Raw genomic sequence first — 9,899 nt, forward strand, 5'->3', positions numbered from 1 at the left:
GACGGAATGCCAACCCCAACGCCAGCGATCGACGACCCCTTCTACAACCGGTACATGGAGGACGTGATCTTTGACGGTGGGCATGGCCGTACCTACGACCCCGAGGAGACCCAAAGTCAGGATGGCCACGCTGAGTACGTCCCCGATGAAGAGGCCGACGACCGTGCTGACTACGATCATGGTGACTCATGGCATGAAGACGATGACATCTATGTCGAAGGTGATGATGAAGAAGAAGAAAGCAATGACGTTGATATTAGTGGTGCGCCATTGTTCATTGACGAGCTCACCCAAAGAGCGGAGGCACAAAAGAAGAGGAAGAGCATTCGCACGGGTTCATATACACAAGATGAGGACAAGTTGATTTGCCAAGCTTGGATGGAGATTAGCCAAGATCCGAGGACCGGCGCGCAACAAAAGGGCATTGTTTTTTGTACGAGAGTCCACAAAACATCTATTACATAATTAAAACAGAAGTCAAACATGCCATTACGATTCGTCCACACAGATTAAATTATCTTAACCGTCAAATTTAGATATAAATGGCCAAGATTAAAAGATATAAGCGTTACATACCAATAAAGTGTACATGTATTGTTTTTCATATATTAAATCTGTCACGTAAGGTGCACCTATATTGTGTACGGCCATTGACTTCAACTTGGCAAGTCAGCGTACACGCCTACAAAGTCCATCCGGCCAGTAAAATCAACGGCAAGGTGAGCACGTAGACAAAAGGAGGCGGCTGTAGTAAGCTAAAAAAAGAGTCCATAGTCCATACGGTGCAAGGCGGCATGTAGGCATGCAATAGATTCCATACGGCCAATTATTCTATCGGCAAGGCCAACTTATAGTCAGCTTGAAAAGAGAGTCCATAGTCCACACGGTCAACTATTCCATCGGCAAGGCCCGCGTATACACTATTCCATATAGACACAAAACCGATTACATTTGAAGTCCAATTAGTACTCCGGCCGTGTTATTGCATTACCAAGGCAGCGCGCACAAACGTTTGAGTACATCTCCAAATCTTCACTCTCCCAAAAATTTAAATCTTCACTTTCACTCCTTTGCATGATTTCTTTTGCACGCAGAAGGCAAGGAAGGATTTAGCTTATACATGCATGGGTGTGGATTGTAACAACAAACTCAATGGTAGTACGCCGAAGTAAATAGTCAAGGAAAACTAGAATATTGATTAGAAATATCATGGTTGATTGTTAAAAAAATATACTAATTCATGGAAGAAAAAAGGCGATCGACAATTCAGAGTGTACGTAACAAGGTGAAAATATGAGAATTTTAACATGTATATCTATTTTTTTTTTTTACTTTTGCATGGCACGACACTCTTTAGAAACACCAAATACAAACTCAAGCAGACGGACATACTCGCACCACTATTCACTGACTCCCGGAAGAATAAACAACAACAAAAAAGAAAGGGAAAGGTAAGTAATATATTGGTTCTCACAGGAAGCCATAGAAAATTTATAAACGATATGAAAAAATAGCCACGTAAATGGATGTTGAAATCAAACTAATAAGGAAGGCAGGAAAAACCACATTCATATAAAAGCCAGACAAAATCGCGTCAAGCTTTGTTAAGCATAAGGTTTATATTCTTTAACAAAAAAAGCGGAACGTTTATATACATAGGTTAAGTGCATGAACATCATTTCTAAATGCAAGACACAAGCATTAACATCTAGAGCAAGTGTTGAGGGCCGAATGGGTTCCATGGACAGAAATTTATATTGCTTTCAAAACCTCGAGTATTCCATAAGGTTCATCCATGTTCGCAATTTAATTACCTCAAATATTGATCCATGCGATTATAATGTACAATGGTTTATAGGAATTAAACCTTTTTGATTAACCTATTGTAATATAACTTTCAATGCGTGCATAAATACTACAAATCTCATATTTAGAAACCATTTTGTTTTTCCTGTGAACTCCAACAACATTATATATTATGAATATGTTATTAGGTGGACATAGAATAAAAAAAGAACTTAGAAATTGAGATAGCCAGTTAGGCTCTACTCCAACAACATTATATATTATGAATCTGTTATTAGGTGGACATAGAATACAAAATGAAATTAGAAATCTAGATACCAGTTACGGCTCAGCACGAGCAATGAGCTATCTCAAAATCTATTAAAAACAAAAGGTTAGTCAGATGATTAAACCATCCACGTATCGGATAAATGCATGTATTTCATTATTATTTTCCATATAACTACTTTTTTAACCGATCCATATAACTAATTAAAACTTTTTTTGCAAGCAATATAACTGATTAGAAACTAGCTATTGCCAGGAAAAGTTACATTCTACACACGCTACCTTTTCTTATACAGAGAAGAATTATATTACTAATTTAAGTAATGAAGCAAGCTAATATAATTCTTTAAGAAAATTAAAAGGACCGTGCATGTACACGTTCCATGATCGAAATGAAATGAAATGCACCCAAATATATATAGAACACAGCACTAGCGCCTACATGTACTTTTTAATTTCTTTGTCAAATACATCCACATGACAAAACATTAAGGGTGAGCCTATGTTAGTAGTTGTAGATGAATGCACACAATAATTTTCATATTTAATAGTAATATTAAGCATGGTTGGATTTTTTTTGGTTTTTTGGATAAAAGATTGACACCATTCGAATGGGAGACGATGATTATGGAAAGCTAAAAAAGAATCCAACAAGAATCTGTGTAGATTGGCATGACATGTGCCAAGCACACGGCTATGGTTTTTGTTCTCACATACCAAATATTTTGCCAACAACTTGATATACACAATAAGACAAGAACAAAATACTTTCTCATGATAGAATATAATATTTTTATTTTGAAAGGTATATCTGGAAAATCACCACATATGTTAGTAAATAAAATAAAACATTTTCCAATCCAAATATAACTTACTAAAAATGATGACAAAATGAAATAAAAAATGAATTTCCACATTGTGTATTAGACTATAACATATCATAGGTAAGAAAACCCATAGGAAATCTAGCCGCGCAAATGCGCGGGTCACCTTGCTAGTTCCATGAAAGGAAGATGTTTGAGCCCTACCAAATTACAAGCAACCGTGGCATCAGCTCGATTCAAAAAAGATGGTTGTTCATCCAACAAGAGTGCAACAAGTATTGCCGCATTTGAGAGCGTTGAAGCACGGCCCGTGAGTGGTCTCGGCGTTGGGGACATGGTATGCTCTCCTCTTTTTCTAGCCCTTTCCTTGCTACGGCCATGAGACTTCGGCCGTGTATATGTTTGCATGTTCACTTGTTGTTGATCATGTGGTGTATGCATTTCAATCTTTGGAGGCATTCAAGGCCCGGCGCAATGACAAGCCATTCACTCTTACGCATTGTTGGACGATCATCAACAATTGCCCTAAGTTCAAGGATCAATACCGTGAACTTCAAATAAAGAGAGGCATGAAGACGGCCAAGTTCGCCGGAGGTGGGGATGGCGAGGCGTTGAAGAGGCCGAGGGGCAAGACCAACTCCAAGGTGTACGACATACGTGACGCCTCATCCATGGCCTTGCATGAGACTTTGCATGGAATGATGTCCCAAAAGGATGTGAGGGACAAGAAGAAGCGGCAAAGCAAGGACGATCAAATGAAGCAATACCTAGACCTTCGAAGACAGAAGCTTGAGATGGAGGAGGCGGCCAAGAGGAGGAAGATTGACATGGAGGAGGCGGCCCGGCAAAGGCAGCTCGACATGGAGGAGGCGGCCCGGCAAAGGCAGCTCGACATCGAGGCCGACAACGTCAAGTCCAGGCAGAGGCAGCTCGACATCGAGGCCACCAATGCCGCCACCAAAGCGAAGGAGGTAGCCCTTGCGATCATGAGCGTGGACTTATCGAAGATGAGCGACAAGACGAGGGCCTGGTTCGAGGCCAGGCAGAAGGAGATGCTCGACGCCGAAGGCCTGAACTAGGTCGTCCGATCGGCGTGGCCGTTCTTTTTTAGGCTGGCATGGGTGTCGCCCGCCCGTCGGGCTGCTGGCAGTGTGCCGGCGAGAAAACATTCATTTTGGAGGCTGGATGTGTTGCCGGCCGCTGGCTGTGTTGCCGACGAGGAGAACTATTCATTTTGGAGGCTGACTGTGTTGCCGGCCGCTGGCTGATGCCGGCGATGGACGTGTAGGCCGCTGGCTCTGTTGCCGGCGTGATGAACCGGGGCCGCTGGCCTGAAACATTTGAAACGTTGGTTTTAGTTTTTTAAGTAGACGCGGACAGGATGGGGTAAATGGATGCGGCCGCGCGCTGGGCGCACGGCCACCGCATCCCAGGACACGCCCGGACACGACCCCAAATCCCTACCCAAACAGACAGAATCCGGACAAAGCGGACGTCCGTTTGGGGTCGCGCGGTGGAGTTGACCTAAACACCTCTCCCCGCTACTCTCCTCATAGGATACTTATCAAAAGCTCAATTTTGTACTGGATCGGGGCATCCTATTAGTAAACCCATTTGGACAGATTTATCAGATTGGGATATTCTTGATCGATTTGGTCGGATATGTAGAAATCTTTTTCATTATCATAGTGGATCTTCGAAAAAACGGACTTTGTATCGACTAAAGTATATACTTCGACTTTCATGCGCTAGAACTTTAGCTCGTAAACATAAAAGCACGGTACGAACTTTTATGCAACGATTGGGTTTGGCATTTTTAGAAGAATTTTTTATGGAAGAAGAGCAAGTTTTTTCTTTGAAGTTCACCAAAACAACTCTTTTTTCTTTCTGTGGATCACACACTGAGCGTATTTGGTATTTGGATATTATACGTATCAATGACCTGATCAATCCTCTTAATTAATCATTAGACGAAATTAAGAAACCGGTAAGGGTTGATAAATGATCAAGAAAAAACTTTTCTATTTTTCATTCTGAAATGTTCTTTTTATTATAATAAAGAGTAGGTGAATCAACTTATTAATTAAAAAAATTAGTAGAACTTCCTCTTTGGAATAGAAATTGGCTACTTCTAGTGCCTCGCTACAGACCACCAAGTACAGCACTGCCGGGACCCGGTCAGGTGCGCCCGCTGCTGGTGCTCCGGCCACAAGGCTCGCCGGTGCAGGTCGGTGCGCCTACTTCCGTTCTTCCCGTCCCTCCCACAAAAGATAGACTCTAACCCAGCCTTCTTTCCCCATCTCAGAGCTACGCCCAAGATCGACATGGCCTCCACGAACGAGCCTACTACAGCTGCTGCCCTTGCCATGCCCACCCCATGGCCTCGCACCGGATGCGCACCGGACGCGCCGCTGCTCGGCATTCCCGTCGCTCATCTTGTACCCCATCCCTCTCATCCACAAAACAACAACCCAACCCCAATGCCTACACACCCACTCTCTACTCCAGTCGACTTTGACACTCTACGTGCACGCTTTGCCGAGGCGCGTAATGCGGCTGCCTTCGCCCCGTCTCCACAAAATACTACTAACAACCGTCGCCAACGCCACTTCACCATTCCCTTCGACCCATCACCTCTCATTGTAGCTCCTCCTTGCCTCGTCAACGACGTCAGCCACATAGCATTCGCTCACCTTTGCACCCCCATCCACAACCCTGCGCCACTCATCCACGCCGCAATCCTCGCTCATACTGGCACTCCCACCTTTGCCATCGCCGGCTCTTGGCGTGGGGCTGGTTGCGTCACTTTCGAGTCTCCTCGGGCGGCTCGACTTCTGCGGCAACCAAATCACGCTTGATCCGGTCGACCTGGCCGACCGCGCGGCTCATCGAGGTCCAGGCCTGGGGGTTCCCGCACGAGCTCTGGCACGACGCAGGCATCAGATGGGCTCTCAGCCACCTCGACGATGTCTGATCCGTCGATCACTACTGCGTTGAGGGGCGGGACTTCACAGCAGTCCGTGCCCTCATCATGGTGGACCGGCGCAAGACCCTGCCGGACTCCCTGGCAATCCAGCTGCCCCCGACAAATGACATCAAGGTCGTCAACATCAAAAAACTCGCCACAGTCCTTGATCATATGGGACCTGCAGACCCGTCTCCGTTCTCCTCCGACTCTGACTCGAACTCAGGGGGAAACCTGCATGCTCGCAGCGACAACAGCTTCCACGCGCCCGACGCGACCGGCGATGAGCTTCCTGGGGGGCCTTCCGCCGTCCCCGGACCGCTCGTCTGACGACGAGGGTAAGCATGGGCTGGCCAACAAAATCATCTTCCTCTCCTCCGACAGCGACTCGGCCCCCCTCCCAGCTAGAGTGGCTTCCACCTGCGTTCTCCGCCACGGCCATCGTCGGCTCCTCCTCCCCGCACACCATCATCACGTGGCCTGCTCCCCGCCCCGCCTCGGATGCCGACGCAGTCTCCCTGTTCAAGTCACTCCCACTGGCTGACGACGACGCTCTCGGTGCCGCAGATGGCTCTCCTCCGCCGTCAAACATGCTGCTGTCATCCGCATTCCGCCCGTACGATAGCTCCTCGTCATCAACATTCGACTTACATGCCTCTTCCATTGCCTTCTCAGCTAGGGTAGCCTCAGACGGTACGGTCCCTACTAAATCATGTTCGTCTGCTCCATCTTCAGCTCATCATAATCCAGGCCTAACCCGCATATCATCTCGACGAAAATCGCAGGACCTGCCCTCCATGAGTGCATGCTTCGTAAACTAAGGCACTCGGCCAAGCGCTCAGCTGACAAAAACATGAGCCTTCGCCGGAGTTCGCGGCTGGCTGCTAAAGAGCCAAAGACATTCACTGACATGACCACCAAGGCCGTCCGAGCTAAGGCGGCGCGCCTCTCTGCCTCTCACGTTGCCAAAGCCACGAATGAGGCCATCCGGGACACCCAGCGGGATGTTCCGGATGCGCCTCCAGCCTCTGCCGCGAGCCTCGCGCAGATTGCCACCCTCTGTGGCGCAGACGACGTGGCTGTTGCTCTAGTGGCTGCTGCTAACAACGGCAACGACGTGGAGGCTGCTCTACTGGCTGCTGCTGACGATGGCGACGTCGTCGGCGATGTTGCACCCGTGCCATGATGCAATCAACACTTCACGCTCGCTTCTGTGGAGCCCTGACGGTGACTGCCCATCCTTATTGTGTCACTACCTATCTACTCTACGTACTCCTTGACCAGAAATTAATGAGCGAAAATTTAAAGCATTCCTCCCAACTTTCCTTGACCAGAAGATCTTCCTTCCGGCCGATGGCTCGGCCGGCGGAACCGTTTTTGCTTTTAACTCTAATCACCTCAACGTAATCTTGCACTCCCACCATAACTTTACCTCCTCCATAACGATATCATCTTTCGCTCACCCACTACCGTTCGTCGTCACAAACGTATATGCCCCTTCCCACCGTAGCCAAAAACAGGACTTCCCTAACGAACTTGTTCAGATCAAGGAAAACGATAGTACGCCATGGATAATCATAGGTGATTTTAACCTCATTCGCTTTATTTTCGATCAAAGGGGAGCACCCCCGGCTCCATTTTCATAGAAAACGAAACCAAACACGCATACAGGTCTTCTGGCAACGACACCAGGTTTCAAACAGTGATAAAGTATGGCAACAGCTGCCACTAGCAAAGATATTCTACCCCCTACTAGTAGTCTACTGGAGTATCAAAGATAAAAGATAGGATAAAACTAGATCTCATCTAGAACTGGATAAATCAGCTCATTGGGAAGAAGACCACATGAATTTCTTCCGCCAGCCTTGGGTTCTCCTTTACTTGCTCCAGGGTAGCACGCCCTCCATGTGACAGCCCGTGGATGTTTTTGGACCAGGAAAGTTGTTCCGCAGCTTCACAGCATCTCAGTCTGGTTCCAGTTCCAGCGGTGATCTCAGCTTTCTCAATATGTGGTCTCTGAAGAGTTTCATCGCCCCTTCCTGCAGCTCCTTGTGTAGTTTCGTCCAGTCCCCCAAGTATGAACTTATCTTCTGCCAGACCTGTTTGATAGAAATCCATTTAGTTCTATTAAACACAATGGAGTTTCTAGTATTCCACAGACCCCAAAGGACAGCAGAAGAAACTACATTCAGATGGGCAAATCTCTTCTCACAGAGCCAGCAAGCAGCTAACTCACCGAAAGAACGGAAAGTTTTATCAAAAATAATCTCTACCTCTTTCCATATTAACCTAGCAACTACACAGTCAAAAAATAGATGGTGAACTAATTCTATTTCCTTACAGCGAACACATTCCAGAGGCTTGGGTATGCCTCTTTTTCTTAGGTTATCACAGGTCATAATTTTATTCTACGAAAACAACCAAAGAAAACCTTGCACCCAGGGTGGTACTTTCAATCTCCACACAACAGGCGTGTAAATAGGTTGCACCCTTCTAAAGTTAATAATAGCATACAAAGACTTAGAGGATGCCTTTAGATTCATATTGCCAAATCAAATTATCTTCCTGGTCAGTAAAAGTAATCGATTTGGCAACGGATTCTAGATCAAACCATTGTTGCATTAACACCTCATCAAAATTCCTTCTAAAGGAAATCTTTAGAATATCTCTATCCAGGTATCTGCAATGGTTTTGTTTTTATCATTAACTATACAATACGAATCCCAGAACCGTGTGGCAAGTGGAGAGTTACCGAACCAAATATCCTCCCAAAACCTAACAGATCTACCATTCCCAACAGACCATTTGTATCCCAGTTTAACTGCTTTCATAGCCCACATTACCCCTTTCCAAAATTGTGATGGGCGAGGGTCATTACAGCAGAGGATATTAGGTCTCTTGGTATTGTATTTGGAGTCCATAACTCTCTTCCAAAGAGAACCTTCACTAAAAATATAACTTTTAATCCAAGACCCTATTAAGCACAGGTTTAAATCTTGCAAATTCGGGATCCCCATGCCCCCAAATTCTTTTCTCATACACACAGATTGCCAGTTAGCTAAGTGAATTCTATGATTCCCTTCCTCATCACTCCAGAGGCAATTAGCTAGTTGAGAGTTAACCAAAGTAATTGCCCATTTAGGGAATTTAAAAAAGGATAGCATGTAAATAGGGATGCTGGCTAGGCAGGTTTTCACTAAAGTAACTCTGCCTAATAATGAAAGTAATTTACCCCTCCAGCTAGCCATCCTAGCCAGCAGAGCATCAACAAGGGGTTGTAAATCTTCTCTCCTAAGTTTATCAAAATGCAAGGGAATCCCCAAATATTTGATAGGGAATTTCCCTTTAATACAATTGAATATGTCTAGAAAAACCTGAGTTTCTGCCTCGTCCAGGTTAATGGGGACTAATTCACTTTTGTGATAATTTATGGACATGCCAGAAACTAGCTCAAAACAGGTCAAAGCCCACTTGAGGTTAACAACAGTTCTATGATCATTATCTACAAAAAGCAGAGTGTCATCTGCATACTGCAAACAAATAATCCCTCCAGGGTGAAAATTAGGACACAACCCTATAACCAGCCTTGCCTGTGAACCTTTAACTATCATTTTAGCAAAAACATCTACTACAAGGTTAAAGAGCAAAGGGGAGAAAGGGTCCCTGTCGGTGTCAAAACCGGCGGATCTCGGGTAGGGGGTCCCGAACTGTGCGTCTAGGCGGATGGTACATGAGACAAGGGACACGATGTTTTACCCAGGTTCGGGCCCTCTTGATGGAGGTAAAACCCTACGTCCTGCTTGATCAATATTGATGATGTGTGTTACAAGAGTGGATCTACCACGAGATCAAGGAGGCTAAAACCTAGAAGCTAGCCTATGGTATGATTGTTGTTCGTCCTATGGACTAAAGCCATCCGGTTTATATAGACACCGGAGAGGGCTAGGGTTACACAGAGTCGGTTACAATGGTAGGAGATCTACATATCCGTATCGCCAAGCTTGCCTTCCACGCCAAGGAAAGTCCCATCCGGACAC

Source organism: Triticum dicoccoides, chromosome 5B (genome assembly GCF_002162155.2).
Source record: "Triticum dicoccoides isolate Atlit2015 ecotype Zavitan chromosome 5B, WEW_v2.0, whole genome shotgun sequence".
Classification (NCBI taxonomy): domain Eukaryota; kingdom Viridiplantae; phylum Streptophyta; class Magnoliopsida; order Poales; family Poaceae; genus Triticum; species Triticum dicoccoides.